The sequence below is a fragment of the Rattus norvegicus genome, chromosome 19, assembly GCF_021556685.1.
Source record: "Rattus norvegicus strain SHRSP/BbbUtx chromosome 19, alternate assembly SHRSP_T2T, whole genome shotgun sequence".
NCBI lineage: Eukaryota > Metazoa > Chordata > Mammalia > Rodentia > Muridae > Rattus > Rattus norvegicus.
In genome coordinates, this window is record NC_141552.1 from 12,093,376 (window position 1) to 12,111,413 (window position 18,038).

At 47.5% G+C, this 18,038-nt stretch overlaps 1 protein-coding gene across 3 annotated transcripts in view; it reads right to left on the reverse strand.

Moving 5' to 3' along the window:
• The window catches only part of Large1 (LARGE xylosyl- and glucuronyltransferase 1), a 452,006-nt gene extending 435,162 nt beyond the window's left edge, over positions 1-16,844 (reverse strand). For 2 of the 3 annotated variants that reach the window (NM_001429166.1, NM_001429167.1), the window contains 1 exon segment: positions 13,994-15,032. The gene's annotated coding sequence lies outside the window, so the exon portion shown is untranslated. 3 annotated transcript variants of the gene reach the window in all.
• Between the last annotated feature and the right edge of the window lie 1,194 nt (positions 16,845-18,038).

The window sequence follows — 18,038 nt, forward strand, 5'->3', positions numbered from 1 at the left end:
TCTTCCCCCTTATGAATATATCCTTGTGAAGCACTGTTTGTTTTGTCATCCCTGGCAAACTAATCCACATGCTTTCCACAATCTTTAACTTACCTTTTTAACACGTTTAATAAATAAAATAATGTTGAAGGGAGGGGATGACAAAATGCACTGCCGAGGACTCCGCCATTTTGCCCAAGGTCTTAAAATGACAAACCACAGGAAGAGAAGGCAATTCCCATGCCACCCTGTCATTGACTAAGTGGACATCCCAATGGGAAGCTGGTGGCTGGGGCAGTAGAGGAAGTGCGCACAAAAGAATAAACCCAGCAACTTCAAAATATCCTGGTCAATCTGCGTCTAGAACACTATGGAGAGCCATTCAAATAGGCCTCTCCCAACCCCCTTCTGGGATGTCAGGTTGGATCTCCCACTAGGACATGGCTATCACTTTACCAGACAGACTGGGAAAAGATGTTCCCCTGAGGAAAGATACTAAGTAGGGTAAAATGAAAGACAGGCTACATGGACCCTCCCACTTACCACACATAAAGAGCTTTCCTGAGAATGAAGATAACATACTGAAAGGCAGAGGAAAGGTTTAACTGACATCCAAGGACACTGAGTACCTGAGTGTAGTCCTGACAGTTTCGGTTACAAAACAGATAAAACTGAATTATAATGGATGCTGGGTTCTTAACTAGGGTTACTTTGGCTGTGATCAAACACCATGTGCAAAGCAACACGGGAAGGAAAGGATTTATTTGGTTTATATCTCCATATCACTGTTCCTATTTGAAGGAAGTCAAGACAGGAATTCAAATAGGGTAAGAACTTGAAGGCAGGAGCTGATGCACAGGCCATGGAGGGGTGCTGCTTCCTGGCTTGCTGCCCATGGTTTGCTCAGCCTGCTTCATTACAGAACCCAGAACCAGGAGCCCAGGGGATAGAACCACCCAAAATGGACTGAGCCCTCTCCATCAATCGCTAATTTTAAAAAATGCATTACAGGCTTGCCTACAACCCAATCTTACTGAGGCATTTTGTTAATTAAGGTTCCCTCCCCTCAGATGACTTTAGCTTGTGTGAAGTTGACAGGAAACTATCCAGTACACTGGGCAACATCAGTGTGAGTTAAGTTTCTATCTTGTATTCCTAAGAGAGCCCCCACATAGCCACTAAGAAACTGCTACACACACTCACAACATAGCTACAGGGGCAGCTGTTGCAACAAAATTTAAAATAAGTTTGCATTTTCTCCAAACCCTATACACTTTCAAGAGTACTTAGCCACAAACATAATGTGTAAGCTTAAGGAGAAAAAAGTTCCAGAAACTCTACAGACCAACCCCTAAGCGGATACAAAGGGGGAAAACGACTTAAAATGTATCCATTCCAAACCTCAGTATTGTAGAGGGAATTATAAAGGACAATGACTGTCAAGACAATATGATTTTATTACTACAAGTTTTAAACACATGCACCACCTTGCTTATTTTTAAGTTGACTTCTAAATGTTACAACAAACCCTACATAGTTTATAAGGATGTAATTTACGCACAAGACAAGCATTAACGCAAATAAAACTTCCACAACACAGTTTTCAATGAATCTAACAATCTGAGATCCAAGAGTAATTTACCTTGTAAAAGCTAAGAACTTCATAAGGTTTCCTAGCACAAGAATCCAAGGCCCAGTGTCCATCATGAAATTAATCAGACAACATACAAGGGGCAACCCTATGAATTGACAGAGGGTCCTCGAGACAATCAAATAGCTGCTTTGTGTGGAGGAGTCTTTCAGAGTTGTATGGCCATAACAATGTACCAGAGTAATGTTAGTGGGTGTATTCTTTACAAAATGCTACAGATAACTCTGGAAGGAAAATGAGAGAACCACAGACAGGGCAGGAGATCATCTCAGAATGAGCAACTTCAGGACTGGGGACATAGGAAGTTGAGGAACTCAAGAGTGATCTCCCATAAGCTACCTGAATACCTACAGACTAGTTGCCAGTATTACCATGGGTATCCCCAATTCCAGGGGATCCGATGGCCATTGTGGGTACCTGCACACACATGGTACACAAAAACTCATGTAGGCACGTATGTATACATATAAGCTAAAACAATAAATGAATCTTTAAAAATTAAAAAGAAATCCAAAAATTGGAGAACTGGATGTTCCAGCCTCTAGCTTGACACCTGTGCAAACAGCAACTTGTCTTCACCTCAGCTCCCTCACCTGTAAAAGAAAACTACTCAAAATGTTATACAGGGAGTATCAAAACATATCACACAGATAAGGCACAACCTAGAAGCATGTATCTGGTATATGGTGGCTACCATTGTTACCGTCGTCAATCACCATACTTTTACAGACTATGGATCACAACCTGCCAAGTCAGGATCTTTTCTTATGCAACTCAAATCCCCTCCTCCCTGTCAGAAGCCAAATTTCCTATCAGACAAAAGAGCAAGACTGTAGTGACTTGAATGGGAAATGCTCCCCCTAGGCTCATGTATTTGAACACCTATTTGCAGTCGGTGATGTTATTTGGAGAAGTTTTAGAGCCTCTAAGGAAATGCAGTCTTGCTGAAGGAAGCCACCGAGAGTAGGCTTTGAGGGTTAATAGTTTCCCTCCCTTCCTGTTCTCTGACCTTCACTATCACCCAACTCTCCCACCCCCGCCCCAAATCTCACACACACACACACACACACACACACACACACACACACACACACACACCAGCCTCCTACTTCTGGACATGTGACCATCCAGCTTTCTGTCCCTGCCAGGATACCATGTCATCCCCACCGTGATGACGGCCAGCCCTCTGAAACTATAAACTAAAATAAAATCCTGTATAAGTTCTGGTATTTCATCGCAGCAACAGAAAACTAACTGATAGAATGATGGGTGGGTTAGTACAAGTGCCAGCATTTGCTTTTACCATCAGGACCTTTGCAGAGTTTCTAGGACAGAAAACAGAAAGCATGTGGCCTGCCTTCCTCCCTCCCTCCCTTCTTTCTCCTCCACCCCTCAAGTACCATCTTCCCATCAAGTTAACCAAGTGCACTCATCATAAAAGGTTAATGTGAAGAGGTGTGTGGAGGTGAGGATGGAATTCTAAATAACAACTAAAACAGCTGGTACTTCTTGAGGGTTTTTTTCTTCCTCAACATCATACAGAAATTAACAGACAGAATGAACGCAAAAAAAAAAGCTCTAAGTTTCAACGGGAATTATAGGCAAACTCAAACAAGTGGGGGAAAGCAAAAGGCAAACCAAGAGGACTGTGGGCAAGGACTAAGTCAGATCACCTGTGCAGAAGCGTTCCGGCCCCGAGAACAAACACCAAGTGTAAGTGCATGAAGTCATGTGAGTGTCTAGATCACACGAACTCCGACAAGCCCGTGATTTACTAAGCACGATCTGTCTCCAGGAGCAACATACCTAGCATGCAGGGCCAGCGCAGGAAAACCTAACAAGCAACACGACATAACCCAAGCAGACTCTAGGCACCGCTGCCGAGCTTCCGTAGTAATTAATCCAGTCCTGCTCAGCCACTCCCCGCCACTCTTCAATAATTCCTCAATCAATTATAACTGCCATTCCACACATCTGGTTCATTAATGGGATGTGGGAAGAGGTAAATCTGAACAGAGGCCAGGGTCAAAGCATTCACCAGCATCCAAGAGTCAAGCCGGAGAGATTCAAAAGCTTGAGAGAGAAGGGGACAGCAGAATGAAGCAGGGGGGTTGGGGAGATGGCTCAGGCAGTAAAGGTGTTGCCACATAAGCATGAGGACCTGAGTTCAGATCCCCAGGACCCAGCTCTTCTAATCTGGCAAAGACTCCATTCCTATCTCCCCTCCTCTAGGTCTCAAACCTGGGACAAAGGGGCGTGCATGCAGTCAGCATAGATAAGAATGCTTTAAGGAGCAAATTCTCATCATCCTGGTTACTCCTGCAGGAAAATGAGACCCCGAGGTCCCATAGGAAAATACTACATTATACCAGCCCAGTAAATGCAAAATCTACAACAGATTACCACCATTTATTGGCCAAAGAGTACTTCCAAGTATAGGACTGAGCCCCAAAGTACAATGAGTGCTGAAGACAGAAAAGTCATAGCTTAGAGGGCTGGACCAACTGGAACAGGATAGCAGTACCAACGTCATTCTGAACCCAGGATCAGAAAAGCTAGGAGAAAGGACTTCCTAAACTAGTTTCAAATGGGAACTAAAGATGTCCGTCACAGGCAGAAAAGAAGGAAAGGGCTGAGCAAGAAAAGAAAGTAAATACAGACCTTGTTCGGTTTGGGGGAAATAACCAATAGGTAAGAAAACTACAGCGTTAGGCACTGGTGGTTCCTAAAACGGGGACGGGAGAGGAGATGAAACAAACGTGAGGCAGAAGGTTCGGAACAAGCTTTGTGTGCCCCATAAGAGAGGTAGACAGTTTCCAATCACTGTCAACGAGCGAGGAAGGGCAGACCCACAGAACAGTCCATAAAAGCTCTCATTCCCCAAAGATGAGATATAAAACCTCTTGTTGAAGGAGTAGAAACTCTACTATCTGTAATAGCTTACTCCACCATTTTGCAAAGAAATGTCCCCACAATCCAGCAGGAGAAGCTTCAGGGAAGCAAGGCAGTCATGAGGGTAGAGGGTAGAGCGCTGCCCAGGCTCCAAATGGGAAGCACAGCCGGATGAAAGGCCTCTGGGCAGTCTGCTCTCACCGTTCTGTAGCTGCCACTGGAGACACTCATGAAGGACGGAATTGTCTGTATTACCCTCCGTATTGAGTGCTATCCAAAGGCCAGAAAGGTTGGTTGTTCTATAACTCTGGGTCCATTTAAACGAACCTCCAGTAAGGGGGGTTCCAGAGAGACAACCTCACCAAAGCCCTGTCCCCAGCACAGCCCAAAGACCAAGTGCTATTTTTAGATGGTGGCTACGTCACAAGTGTACTTTATTCCAAGTAGGCTGACTGTATGAAGAGTAATGTCAAGCATCTACAACATTCATGTCAAGCTTAAGTCGAGCCAACGATTAAGACTGGAGAAGTCTACAGAAGTGTCTACCGGCCTTTGTCCTACGTCAACAACACCAGCCAGGGACCTTTAGCCAATGCAACGCTTGAGTGTGTCCTCCTGAAGCTCACGTGTCAGAACCTGAGTGCCAGTGTCTAAAGACAGAGGTGTTTGGGTCAAAGCAGTGTGATTTAGTTACTGCCTTCCTTTCATCTGCAATGCTTTTGCTAACAGACTCTTGCTGGTTTCTTCTCAACCCAAAGTAGGTATTTGCCTTATCAACCTGACCTGGCCTGACGTCCCATAAATCCTTCCACTCGTGGTTTAAGTATTTCAAGGGACTGACTTAAATATGGCCTCTTTCACTGCGTTTTAGATGCTAACGCAAGCTCCAGTCTCCAGTTCCCATTAGCGCCTTCAGCTTAACACTCACCAGGACCATCCCCACCAACTCCACTGCCTTTCTGCTCAGTCCTAGTGACTCGATTGTATCTGCTATTGTGTCCACTCAGCACATTTTCCCCAACCTCTCCAACCAAATATCTCAAGGACAAGATCAGACGTCTCTAGGTTTAATTCCACACACTCTGTCAACGGATCTCTAAGTGCTAGGAACATATAGGATGTTCCCACGAATTCTAAGATAGGTGTGACCTTACCACACTACCAGAGAAACTGGAGAGAGAAAGTCACTGAAAGTGGCTCTAATGAAGGCTTGTCTCTCGTTAAGGAAGGTATGAAACAGACTAAAGTCCATGGAAAGACAGGAAGGAAGCCGAGAACAGAGCCTAGAATTAGGAATGTAAGAAAACAAGGTTCTGGGATAAAGAAGCTGGTGTGGGGGTTCAACCGTCCCCTTCAGGCCAAATGGATGAAGGAGCTGGTCTAGGAACTCAGCTGCCTCCTTCAGACTAAATGTTGTCCCGGTATAGCTACTCTGACCACAAGGAGCTGTCCATGCTAACTCAGGTCCCTAGGTGAAACACCTCAAATCAACACAGGCAGAGGAAGACATCTACAGAAGAGGCCTCTTCCCCTAACTTTTCCCACTCAGGCAGATTTCTTCCCCTTCAATCCCAGAAGTCGGCTTGATCCAGTCACGCCACGGCCACTGTCATCAGCACTAGAGATGTCAACCATCCTCGGTCATCCTCAGGCTTGTACCAAAAATGCTTCTCAAGACATTTTCAACACATCTTGGCATCTGTATGTGAAGCAGCGTAAAAGCATGCCCATTCTTCTCACTCCAAATAAGTTAAAACTTATATACATTCCAAGGAAAGAGCACAGGGCCCATGCCACGGCATCAACGTCAAGCACACCAAGCCAAGCCTTCAGAGAACTCAAGTACGTCCGCCTGAAATGTCCGTCACGGATTGAAAATGAAAGCTCTGTGAAGTGGCCTCAAGCTGCCCGACTTTATCCCAGTCACACTTGGGTCTGCGGGAACATTGCCCCTCCACGACCACTCTACCCCAACTCTGAATGCAGGGTCACACGTCCATCTCCTGGACCATTTGCAGCAACTCCTTTTGACACTTACTTGAACGCAGAGCTACAAAGCTCCAGTCACCACACTAGGGACAGAAAACAGTCTACCCCATCCACCCCTTATCCCTCTGCATCTCTAAAGAACAATAAATAACTCTCCTGGAAAAGAACCTGTATCTGTCAGCCAAACTCGTACCCGTTGGCCTATTAAGGATCCGCACAACTGTTCTGGAAACCACAGCGAGGGGGCAGTGATGCCTTCCAGTCAGCCATGTCTCTGACGACAGAATAGCACTCAAGACCAGATTCCTTCATGAATTTAAAAAACAAAACAAAAACAACAAAACATGAAGAAAGAAATGCACACAAGGCCGTGTGCTGCACGCCGCAAAATCCCCCTAAACTTTAGTGCTACCATGGAGAGCTGGAAGGATCAGCCAAGCCCTTTCTTCCCAATTGGCCTTGGTAATTCAGAAAAGGACCCTGTTAAGAGCAGAGCTCCACCAGCAGTCAGGACTCCATTTCCATCGGCGTCTGCTGCCTGTCCAAAGCAAAGCCCATAATGTGACAAGAGAGGCTCAAATTATGGGTGAGGCTGCACTTTTCATTCCACCCTGGCCTGTGATTACCTGCAGCTCCAACATTACCTCTGCAGAGTAAACACCTCCATTGCACTCCATTCCTGGAACAAACTCTCTTCTGAGAACTTGATAAGAGAGAAAGGTACTTGGGGAGGGGGGAGACCACACAACCACAAAATCCCTGATAGCACTGGGGCAGTGAAAGAACTGTCAGCACATGAGCACGCGCACACACGCATACACGCACATGCACACACACACATACATGCACACACACATGTGTACACACACACACATAGACACACACGCATACACACACATGCACACATGCATACACGCACACACGTGCACACACACACACACGTGCACAAGCATACACACACACGAACACAGACACACATGCATATGCGCGCACATACGCACACACAAATACACACACACGCACGCACACACTTGAGAGAGAGAGAAAAGTTGGAATAACGAGAAAATCAGAATCCTGGGAACAGTGAGCTAACCAAGCGACTTGCTCCATATCCCTAGTTAGTGAACTCGAACACTTAAATAAGCCGTGTTCTTCTTTCTGTAACACATCCCATACTGGGCTTCATGGTCGGTAAGCCTAGTTGGCTACTGGATGAGACATTCTATTTTATGGCTCAAAAGTCTCTGCATCACCTAACAACAAGTGAGTCTCCTAAAACTGTCCATCAGGACTGTACTCATAAAATAATTTCAGATTCAATAAAGGAGCAGCCATGAACCAGAGGCCCACGACAAATCGCTTTTGTAAAATAAAAATCTTTTCATAGCTCAAACAATTACTTATCTTAAACTACTTGGTTTTAACAGAAGATTTTTTTTTATAGGCCAAGTTCTTCTCAAATATAACGCTCCCCCACTTAGCTTCAATATTAAAATAATAACGCAGACTCTCAGATTCACACTTGAGATTTCTCCTTTCCAATAAGCATACACTCTACCCCCAGGGAGTCCAGAAGCAACTCCAAAGCCAGTCGGGGTATATTCTTCCTGACTTGACCTCCACTCTCATCTTTACCCAACCTCTCCCCTGTAAGGCCAAATGGAAAGGCTTCCTTCTGAGGGCCCCAGAAGATTCCAGAAGGGCCAACCCTTGTTTTTATTCTACTTCACTTTGAAACAGCTAAAATGGCCAACATTGTTTTTGCTTTGTTTTCTTTTTATCACAAAGAAGGTCTCTCTCAGGTAGTAGTTAAGTACCAGTGTAACACTCCGGGATCAACCAGTTGGCACTATATACAAGAAGCAAGCAGGCTTCTTCGTATATTCATGGCCTCGTGTATGAGAGGTTTTTATGGAGTTTGTAAGAAAGAGCAAAGGCTAGCGTTCTTCTCAAGCAAGTCTTTTTTGACTGACCAGGTGCTTTTCCACATTTCAGAACAGAAAGCTAAAACCCTACCTGGTAGTCTAAACCTTACCACAATTTAGCTCAGGTTAGCGCTCTCCCTCTCTGGAGACAATAAATTACAAGATAAAAAGATAAGCAATACTTTAGTGACAGATAGTACCTGGAATCCAAGGAACAGAGAGCTCCTGAGTTGACTTAATCTGACCCCACTCAATATAGGCATGGAGGGTGTAAATACAAACACACATGTAGGCACACACATGTAGGTGCCTTTTAACACCTCTATTTTGGCTCCTGCTCTTTAAAAAAAGTTAAATATAGAAGAGTTGAGCTGTACGCGGTCTCCCTAAGCTCTATCACCTTCCCTCAAGAGGACACCTGTGGGGTGCAAGGAACACGCTGGCAAGAGCTTAGCACAACTGTCATCTGAAAGTTTCATCCAGCCGCTGAAGGAAACAGATGCAGAGACCCGCAGCCAAACATTACGGAGAGCTCGGGGAGTCTTGTGGAAGAGTCACATATGCAGCAGATGCACACTTGGTCTTCATGTAGGTCCCCCAACAACTGGACCGGGGACTGAGTCTCAGACTCAAGACTCTTGCCTGCCTTTGATCCCCTTCCCCTAGCTGGGCAGCCTTCTCAGGCCTCGGTGGGAGAGGATGTGCCTTGTCCTGATGAGACTGGATGTGCCAGGGCAGACTGGTTATAGGGGTAGGGAGAACTTCGATCAAAACGAAAAGTAATGGATGGATGGAAGGAAGAAAGGGAGGAAATTTAATTATGCTTGATCCTGGAGAGAGAGAGAGAGAGAGAGAGAGAGAGAGAGAGAGAGAGAGATCGCAAGGGGGGAGGGGGTGTGTATTAAATGTACTTGGACCTGGAGATCATAACTGCAACTTTGACTTTCCACCCTCTCTAATACCCTCCCGAGATAGCACAGCTACGCTGTCCAGTTTCTTCCTGACCACATGCAATCAGCCCTCAGATTAAAGGGGTTTAGGTAGGCAACCAGCAGCAGTGAGAAGCCTTAGAGTTTGTGTCTAGGGCTGAGGAGATGACCGTCGTGGCAGTTAAGAGCACTTGCTGCTCTTGCAGAGGACCTGAATTCAGTTTCTAGCGCCCACTATAGGCAGTTTCCAACTTCCTGTAACTCCGATTCCTGGGAACCCAGGGTCCTCTTCCCACATCTGGGGTACATGCAGGCATACAGTGCACTTTACTTTCAGACAAAACACTCACACACATAAGGTAAAACTAAATCTTTAAATAAAATATAAAATAAAAACGTATCTACACCAAACATGTAGACTCTTTTTGCTCACTCTCATTTATTCGATAAACAACACACCGTTCTAAGTATTGCTGTACCACGTACATTGGGACAGCTATAAGAAATAATCTACAGGTTTATATAGGTTCAACGCAAACAGTATTCCATCTTATGAAAGGAGCTTGGACATATGTGGAAATTTGGATTAAGAGGGGAAGGACCCAAGAACCAATCCCTGACAGATAGCAAGACCCAGGAAAAAAAAAAAAAAAAACTAGAGTTACGACCACAACACACAGAGGCAGTCAGACACATGCAGGCATTACTCCCCTTTTCAGTATAAAACTCTCCCAACAGCAAAGGGAGTTCGGACGAGGATGGAAATGGTTGTAACACAGAAGCCATGTTCTGGTGGGAAGCCGTAACTCTGTCTGGAGCGAAAGCTGACAAAATAAAATGTATTCTAACAAAAGGCAGCTTTGCCCTCGCCGTACTGTATTATGTGTCAAGTAACTGGGCCTTTCTCCCCACTACTGTGTAATCACACAATGAAACCACAGATGTCATTCACGTGCACAGAGGACTGACTTAGGCTTGAGAAGAAATCCTTTCTTTATCTGCATTGCTAGTAGTTTTTTGAAAGGACAGGAAGAATACTCTATGGAGAAAAACATGGACACCAAAACATTTGTCTATGTTTAAATAGCAATATGGGGTAATCAGGTACCTTTGTTGGAATAACCATTCTTGCCCTATTTTGATTTCAGAGCATGAGACTTAAGGCACGCTTGCTAATCAAGGGTGCTATTAAGGCTGTAACTTTCTGATTCCAAGCTTTCCTCCCCTAGAAATTCTCCTTTTCTAGCTGCCATTCCACTGGCTATCCACACGCAATGCACACTGGTGTTTCCATGCGGCTCTGTCTTCCTTATTCCCATTAACCTAGAAAATTCAAAGTCATCCTTTGAACACACCTGCCCAGTAGTACTCAGCTTGCAGGAGTTAATGACTGCCTGCTACCCCTGATCACCAATGAGCCAAATGAAGAACCTGCCATACAAAATTCAGAATCAATCAAATCACTACTTGCTAAATTAGAAGTCTTCTGAAATATCTGTACGAACAGTTAACCGTACTGTCCAGCACACAAGACTACAGCAGCAAAGCCACACCCCCAAGTTGTCATTGTACCTACCTCACTGACCTTACAGAAGCCAGTACTCTACCTCAGCTTCTTCCTCTAACCCTACCAATGGGCTCTCCTCCAATTCATAAGCCTCCCTTCATGCCTTAGGACCACAGCCTTAAGTATTCCCTCCTTCAGTGTCTTACACCTTGGTTATACTGCACCTATGAGAATCAATCCACAAAGCCCCAACAGAAGGATAAGACTCTGTGTTGATCATTTTTCCTAGCCCACAGTAGCAATTCTCCTTAAACTACCAACATGTGCACTGTACTTACGAGTAAAAGGTCACAGATGCAATCTAACAGACTCCAGGGTTCCAGGTAATGAGACAACTTGCAGAATTTTACAGGTTCTGAACAAAGTCTAATTCTACACACTGAACGGAGCTTTTAAGACTCCATCGGGACAAAGATCTTGGTGAAATGTGTCCTTTGGGTGCCAGTATGATGGAATGACCAGTCTCTTAAGACGCTTCCTTCTTGCCTTGTATGTCTTTCCTAAGTTGCTATGAGTAGACCTGGGCCAAGGAGCTTGATCCTCAGGGAAATACAGTTACCTTCTAATTCTGCTGCAAGGATCCCGGATGCTAGTGCTTTAACACTGTGAAAAGTGCAGAGCGCATCTAAGTCCAACCACACTGCCGAATGCTATGGTGACCATCTGTGTGAGCAATGTACTTTTACGGGGATGACAGCAAGAAATTTTAAGTTTAATGGAGTTAATTTCAGAGACGCCCTGAAGAAGTGTTACTTTTGAAGACTGAGTTATATAGTCCGGAAGCACATCCCTACCTCATCACCCAAAAACGAGAGGCTGGGGATGTATTTCAGTAGCAGACAGAGCACTTACCTAGCATGTATGAGGCTCTAGGTTTGACGCTCAGAACTACTGAGGGGCTGAAGGATAGCTACAAGCACCACTAGGGAATTCAAAGTTAGCGGTTTACAGAAGTTCCCAAATGTATAGCCCTCATAGGCTTAAAACACTGTAACCGAGTCTCACCGTCTTTCCCCTTAACACACTGCAGTTAGCCCCCACATCGTCATCCACAAGACATTCTAGACTGAACCAGGCTGACCATCCTGGTTCAACATTTGGAATCCACTCAACCATGCAAGCACAAATTGGGTACCAAAAACTTTAAGACCATGAGCTCTCACAACAAGCCAGGGTCATTTCTAGCATCTGTTCGTGCTCTTTGTACTTTGGTGATAGGATAGAAGACTAGTCCCCCCTCAGTGTCCTGTAAGTGGCTGAAGGACGGAGACACTGGGGAAAGCAGACTCTTGCCTTGAGGACAGCTCAGGAACGCAGAACCTAGAAAAACCTTGGTGACCTAGACAAAAGTGTTCTCATAACTTATGAAAGGATAAAAACCTTTGATTTTGTTTCTAAGGCTCGTCTGGTTTCAACTTAAAAGGCAGGGGAATCTATATCCTTTCACGTCAAAATTCCAAGTCCACAATTCAGACCACTCCGTGACGCATTGGGAGCCCCCAACATGCAGGCAGCCTGTGCTCACCCAGACTGGTGGGAATGTCTGTGTTAGAATCCTCCCAGGGGAGTTTGCCTCCTTTTCTCTGGCACATCTGCTAACATCTAAATCCTCATAGCTTCCGGCCTTCTGTGCAGAGATGCTTTCCCTTCGGTCCCCTGTCTTTTCCGGAATTAACAGGCCCCAGCTCGATAAACGTGTGTTCTCCTCAAGCAATTTTCACTAAGGTAAAGCACTCTTTGAAAATACACAAGAGATGTGTGAAACCTTCATGCAACTTTCCTTTCAGTCTTTTTTTTTTTTTTCTCCCTGCCCCAGTAAGGTCCAAACACACTGGTGAGTAATTCATTCATGTCACCCTATTTGTGAGAAATGAGAAAAGAAACCACCACTTGTTCCTTTCCTAATTTAGATCGTTCCCCAACCTTGAGTCTATCAACGTAGATCCTGAGGTGGGGAGGCAGGAGAGGTAAAGAGGAACCTCAGGTCTCAGGTGCCTGCTTCCACCCATTAAATAAGCACTTTGGGTCCCCCACCTGTGTCAGAAAAGGCATCTGCTTTTAGGTGATGTGTCAGCCCCTCCAATACCCCTCTGTTCCCCTAAACGAAGAGAGTATGAGTTCTGTCTGTCTTGGGACACTTACATAAGACCCAGTAAACTTCCTGTGACATTCACAGAAAATGTAAGCTGCTATTTTGCTCCCTCAGGAAATCATTTTAATGGACTGAGTGGCAAAATTCATGGACTCAGAATTCAGCAGAAACCCACTCCACTGAGGTACAACAGCACTGGAACGGGGGAGGGGGGTATGCATTCCTATTAAACAGGGTCACCTGGGAGACGGACTGATTCTGTAGAAGACAATCTGTTCCTCTCAAGTGACCAGAAGTGCATCGGTTTAATAAATCTCACAACGGCAAAGACACAGCTTGGAGAAAGAACTATCCTTACACAGAGGGAGAATTTCAAGGTGATGAACAGTATAACTTCATGATACACAAACTTTAGAGTCCTCATTCCAACCTCCAGGAGCAATGACATTTACAGGAAGCTCTGATCACTACAAGAAGTTTAGTCTAACAGGACAGTCCAGGTATGTTGATTGGGTCTTCCCCTAACCACTTTATCCTAAAGAGCTTTTTGCAAAATGTGGATGCACACCCCCAAACCGGCCTCTCTTTGACCAATTGGAAAGAAAAGTTCTCTGGGCATCCCATCAGAAAAGGGAGGTGAACATTGCAGAAAGGCAGTAAAGGTCCCGGGTGGGAAAGCAATCTCTCCAGGTGTTACTAAGAACCAGCCCCCTACACTCACACCCCAACTTGCTCCTGCCTACCAATAGCTTGTACACCTATGAGCCTGTCAGGCCCTGAGACAGATCCTGGGGACACCAGAGATTGGGGTTTTCCACCTGCTTTTCTAGGACTCAAAGTCAAGTCAGAAACGGTGTGCCCATCCTCTGTGCACACCGGGTACCAGCCACAGGTTTGGATAACTTGTCCCGCACTGCTCACAAAAGCGTTCCCACGAAGGTTCTCTCATACCTCAGGGCTCTTTCTTACCTTGGCCTTGACTATACCCAGGCAGAGATTCACTCCGAAAGAGCAGAGCAGCGTGGTGCCACTGACGCCTACTAAGTGCAGTGGGTCCGGGTGGAGATCCCAGCTGGCGCTGTTCTAACCCGACCGACGGTGCCAAGCACAGACTTCGGGACAGCCTTGGGCTCCAAATGCCAACAGGAATGGCCCGTCTTGCCGGGACTGAGCACTCTCCCCTCTTTCTCCTCCTCCGGGGCGGCTGCGGAGAGCTGCTCCACGCCAGAAGGACTCTTCCAAGCACCGGGAGCCTCGCATGGGCAAGGGCCTGGGGCCACCCTGAGTTGGGTCAAGGGAACCGGCGCCAGGAAGAAACGCGGAGCTGCTGCCTGCTTCACCTCCCGCGCCCCCGACCGCTTAGCCCCTTCAGGGCAGGGCCTGCTAGCAACCGGCCCGGCCAGGCGTGTGCAGTCGTGCCCCCGGTTCCGGAGAAGCAGCGAGGCAGGGGGCAGCTCAGCCGGGCCGGGAGACCAACGCGGCGAGCGAGCACAGGAACCGGCGGTAGCTGCTTGCAGTGACCCTCCCCCCGGGCCTGCGCCGCCCGCCCGCAGCTCCGCGAGAAGCGGGCGCTGAAGAGGGCCTCGCCCCGGCCTGGGGCGCGGGACCGGGGGCGCGGGGCGGGGATAGGCGCCTCTTGGAAGGTCACGGCCGCCGGGGCGCGGCGAACGGGACGCAGCACGATGGGTGCGGGGAGCCCGGGCGGGCGGCCCCCGCCGCCGCCTCTGAGACGCGCCGGCTTCCCGGAGCGCTCAGGTTTGGAGCCGCGCGTCTGCTGCAGACGCTGTGTGCAGCCTGGAGCCGCGAACAGACGGGCGCGCGATCCCCGCTTCCCGCGCGCGGCCGGGCGGGAACCTCTGTGCGGGGACCGGCGTGGGAGCGCGCTGGCGGGCGCTGGGGTTCGAGCTCCGGGCTAGTCCGGCCGCCGCCGCGAGCCTAGAGCGTCGGGCTCGCTCAGCAGCTGCAGTGACTGTGTGTCTGTGTCATGTCTGTGCAGCTGGGGGGGAGGGGGGAGGACCGCGACCCAGGGCTGGGTTCCGAGCGGGGGCGGAACCGGAGCCCGCCTCGGAGCCCCGCCCCTTTCCCCGTGACAGCACGGACGACCAATGGGGAGCGCCAGAAATGTGCGTCTCTAGTGCCCGCCCTGCCTAGGCTACGCCTACAGCCAAGCACCTCCCTCGGCTGGTTGGCTCCTTGAAACATAGGCGGATGAAACACCCGGAGCCGGGATCCAGGGCCGGGTCGCGTGAAAAGGATGCTAGCTTGAGCTCCCCGCCCTTCTTTCCCTGACTCGGGCTATCCCAGGCTTGGATGAAAGAGGGGGAAGAGAGGCGGCGGGTCGAGTTCACGATTGTTGCTTTGGGGATGCCTGCAGGATGGGTCACCCTGTTACTCCTTTTACAAAATAACGGTTTGGGGGAAGTAGGAAGTTTACCCTGCTTTTCCTTCTGCTGGGGACGCGGCTCTCTCCTAGGTAGACAGGGCAGCGGGAGCTGAGAGGAGGCCCTATTTGAACGGTTTGACAGCATCTTGCTTAGATTCTAGATCCAAGAATTCTATGCAAGACTCTGTCCCCCCTCCCTCGCCCCCAGGGGAAACTACTTTTTTGTGTCCATATGTGCACATGCAGATGCACCTCCTTTCTAATTTTACTCTTGTTCAAAACCCAGCGTTCAACATCCACTGAAGGGACATCTAGCCTCCCGACGTTAAAGAGGAGGGTAGAGATGCCGAGAGTCCGCCCAGGCTGCAGAAGGAGCGTGAAGATTTGGTTACAGTAAAGGGGACGGGATGTCCCTCGGGAAAATACCCCCAAGGAGGCTGAAGCAGAGCCTGAGAGAGAAAGAGGACGCGAGCGGACAGTCTACTCCGACTGGAAGACCGAGCTCCGAAAGCTCGATCCAGCCTCCGGGTTTTTTCCTCAACTGGATCCCATGGCTTCTGGGGTCCCCTTCCCCCTGAGTCCCTACCTCCCCCCAACCGTAGGAGCCACTAGATCTCTGCTTTCCCCTGCGCCTCTCTCCTCGGGCAGCCCACCCACTTTCTTTTAAGGGCCGGGGAGGATGGAGAGAGGAGGAATGCGTTAGTAAAGGCTGCCTAGCTCGGGACTCTGAGCTGACTATCTTACCCGAGGTGGAGCATCTCTCTAATCTTGGATTGGGGATCCGGCTCCTCTCTGATCTCCGCCCCCACCCCACCCCCACCCCCAGCTCTGGCCTTGGTACTTACACCCTTGGGCCGTCCTCTGACCCGGCGGACACTCTTTCCCCCCACCCTTGGCTTCCATGCTGTCTCTAGAAGCCAGGACCCCTTTCACCACCAGCAGGGGCTCTCCCCCACTTCCCAGCGCTGTTTACCTAATCAGTAGGAGCCTCAGTCGAGGAGGGTGCGAACCGAAGGTAGCGGTTCCTCCGCAAACTCCCTGGCAAAGAAATAGAAAAGAAAAAGGAAAAGGGAAAGAAAAGGTTAGCTTTGGAGCTTCGGTATAGTTAACTGCGATGCTGGGTCCTGATGTCTTATCTCTACCGGAATGAGTCTTACCGTGAACATTGCAGGGATAGCAGATCGTATCTGGTTTTGATGCCATTATTGTGTCGGAGAAGAACATTATATGATAAAATATTATCTAATATCCTAAAAGCCATTAAAGTGTCAAAGTTTAATGCCAAGCCTTTTAGCTCGATGGCAGTTCAGTTCTTCCTCTGACATACAGCTTTGTTCTAGAACTCCCGGAAAACAAGGAGATCGTTTTATTTGAATTTATTTTATTGGAGAACAGCAGTCCTTCCTACTCTCTTCCTCCTCCCCCACAGCAGCCCCCACCCTGGAACTGGGTAAAGTCGAAGCAGGAATGTGTGCTTTCTTTTTATTTATCGCTTCGCTTCAGTTCATTAAGGGTGTAAAAACGCATTATTACAATACATTAGCATGTTAATAAGGGAAAGGGAAGAGAGTCTTGGAATTTACAAGCAAAGGAGGAAATAAATGAATTAGCATCAGAAACTCAAATATGATGAATGTGGAAAAGAAATGTCTCCATTAGAATGACCCAAAAGTGGGTGGAGCAGAAGCAATGTTCACTGGGGCCAGTGGGGTGCCGTAGTTACTACCGGGTTTCCTGAAGTTGGCTAGCATGTGTCAACAAGCTCACTGAATGTGAAAAAGCTTCTCTCTGCGAACTCAACATTACAGTTATACACCAGTGGTGTATGGAATGGGCTAAATGAGGAGATTGTTAGACTGTCATAACCCACAAACAATACTGGTTAATTCCTATCATGGAGGGCTCTTCGTGTAAGTTTTTTCCTCTGGAAAACTGTTAAGCTCTAGAATTTCCCAGTCTAAGCAAATGTAAGTCTGTGGTGTGTTAGTGCGTGTGTGTGTTTGTGTGTGTGTGTGTGTGTGTGTGTGTGTCCGTCCTGAAGTTGGAAGTGATTGCCTAGGAATTATGCCTCTTTGACACAAACCAAGATACAAATGTCATAAAAAAAAAGATTTTGGCTATGACATCGTTATGAGGAATGCAGAATAAAATACGTAAGGAAATATATCCGTTGTTGCTAAAGAATCCGCGCGGAGTTTGCTGAGAACTGAGAAACAGGATTATCGTATCCTATAAACCAACTGCTATTTATCCTTACACCAACACTGCACCTGCCAGTGAAAAAGCTGTACTCGCCCTGCCTCCCACGCATCCACCATCCCTCCTTCCTCATTTATCCTCTCCTCTCTTTGTTGGGGTCATACAGAATTAATCTTGAGAGACTGGATGTCCTAACATCGCCACTAGGGGGCCCTAAAGGCATCTCAAAATGGAAGACAGAGAAAGCTCCCACCTCCCTGATTTCTGACCTCCTTTGCTGAGTACCTATTGCAACTGGGATCTAAAGACAAGTCAAGAGTGAATATGATATGGAGGCAAATCAGGTCTTTGACGTAGGAGTCAAGAATTTTGTTTCTAGCTTTTCGGACTTCTGACGCCCTCACTCCTCCCACAAAGGAATTTTGCATCCGT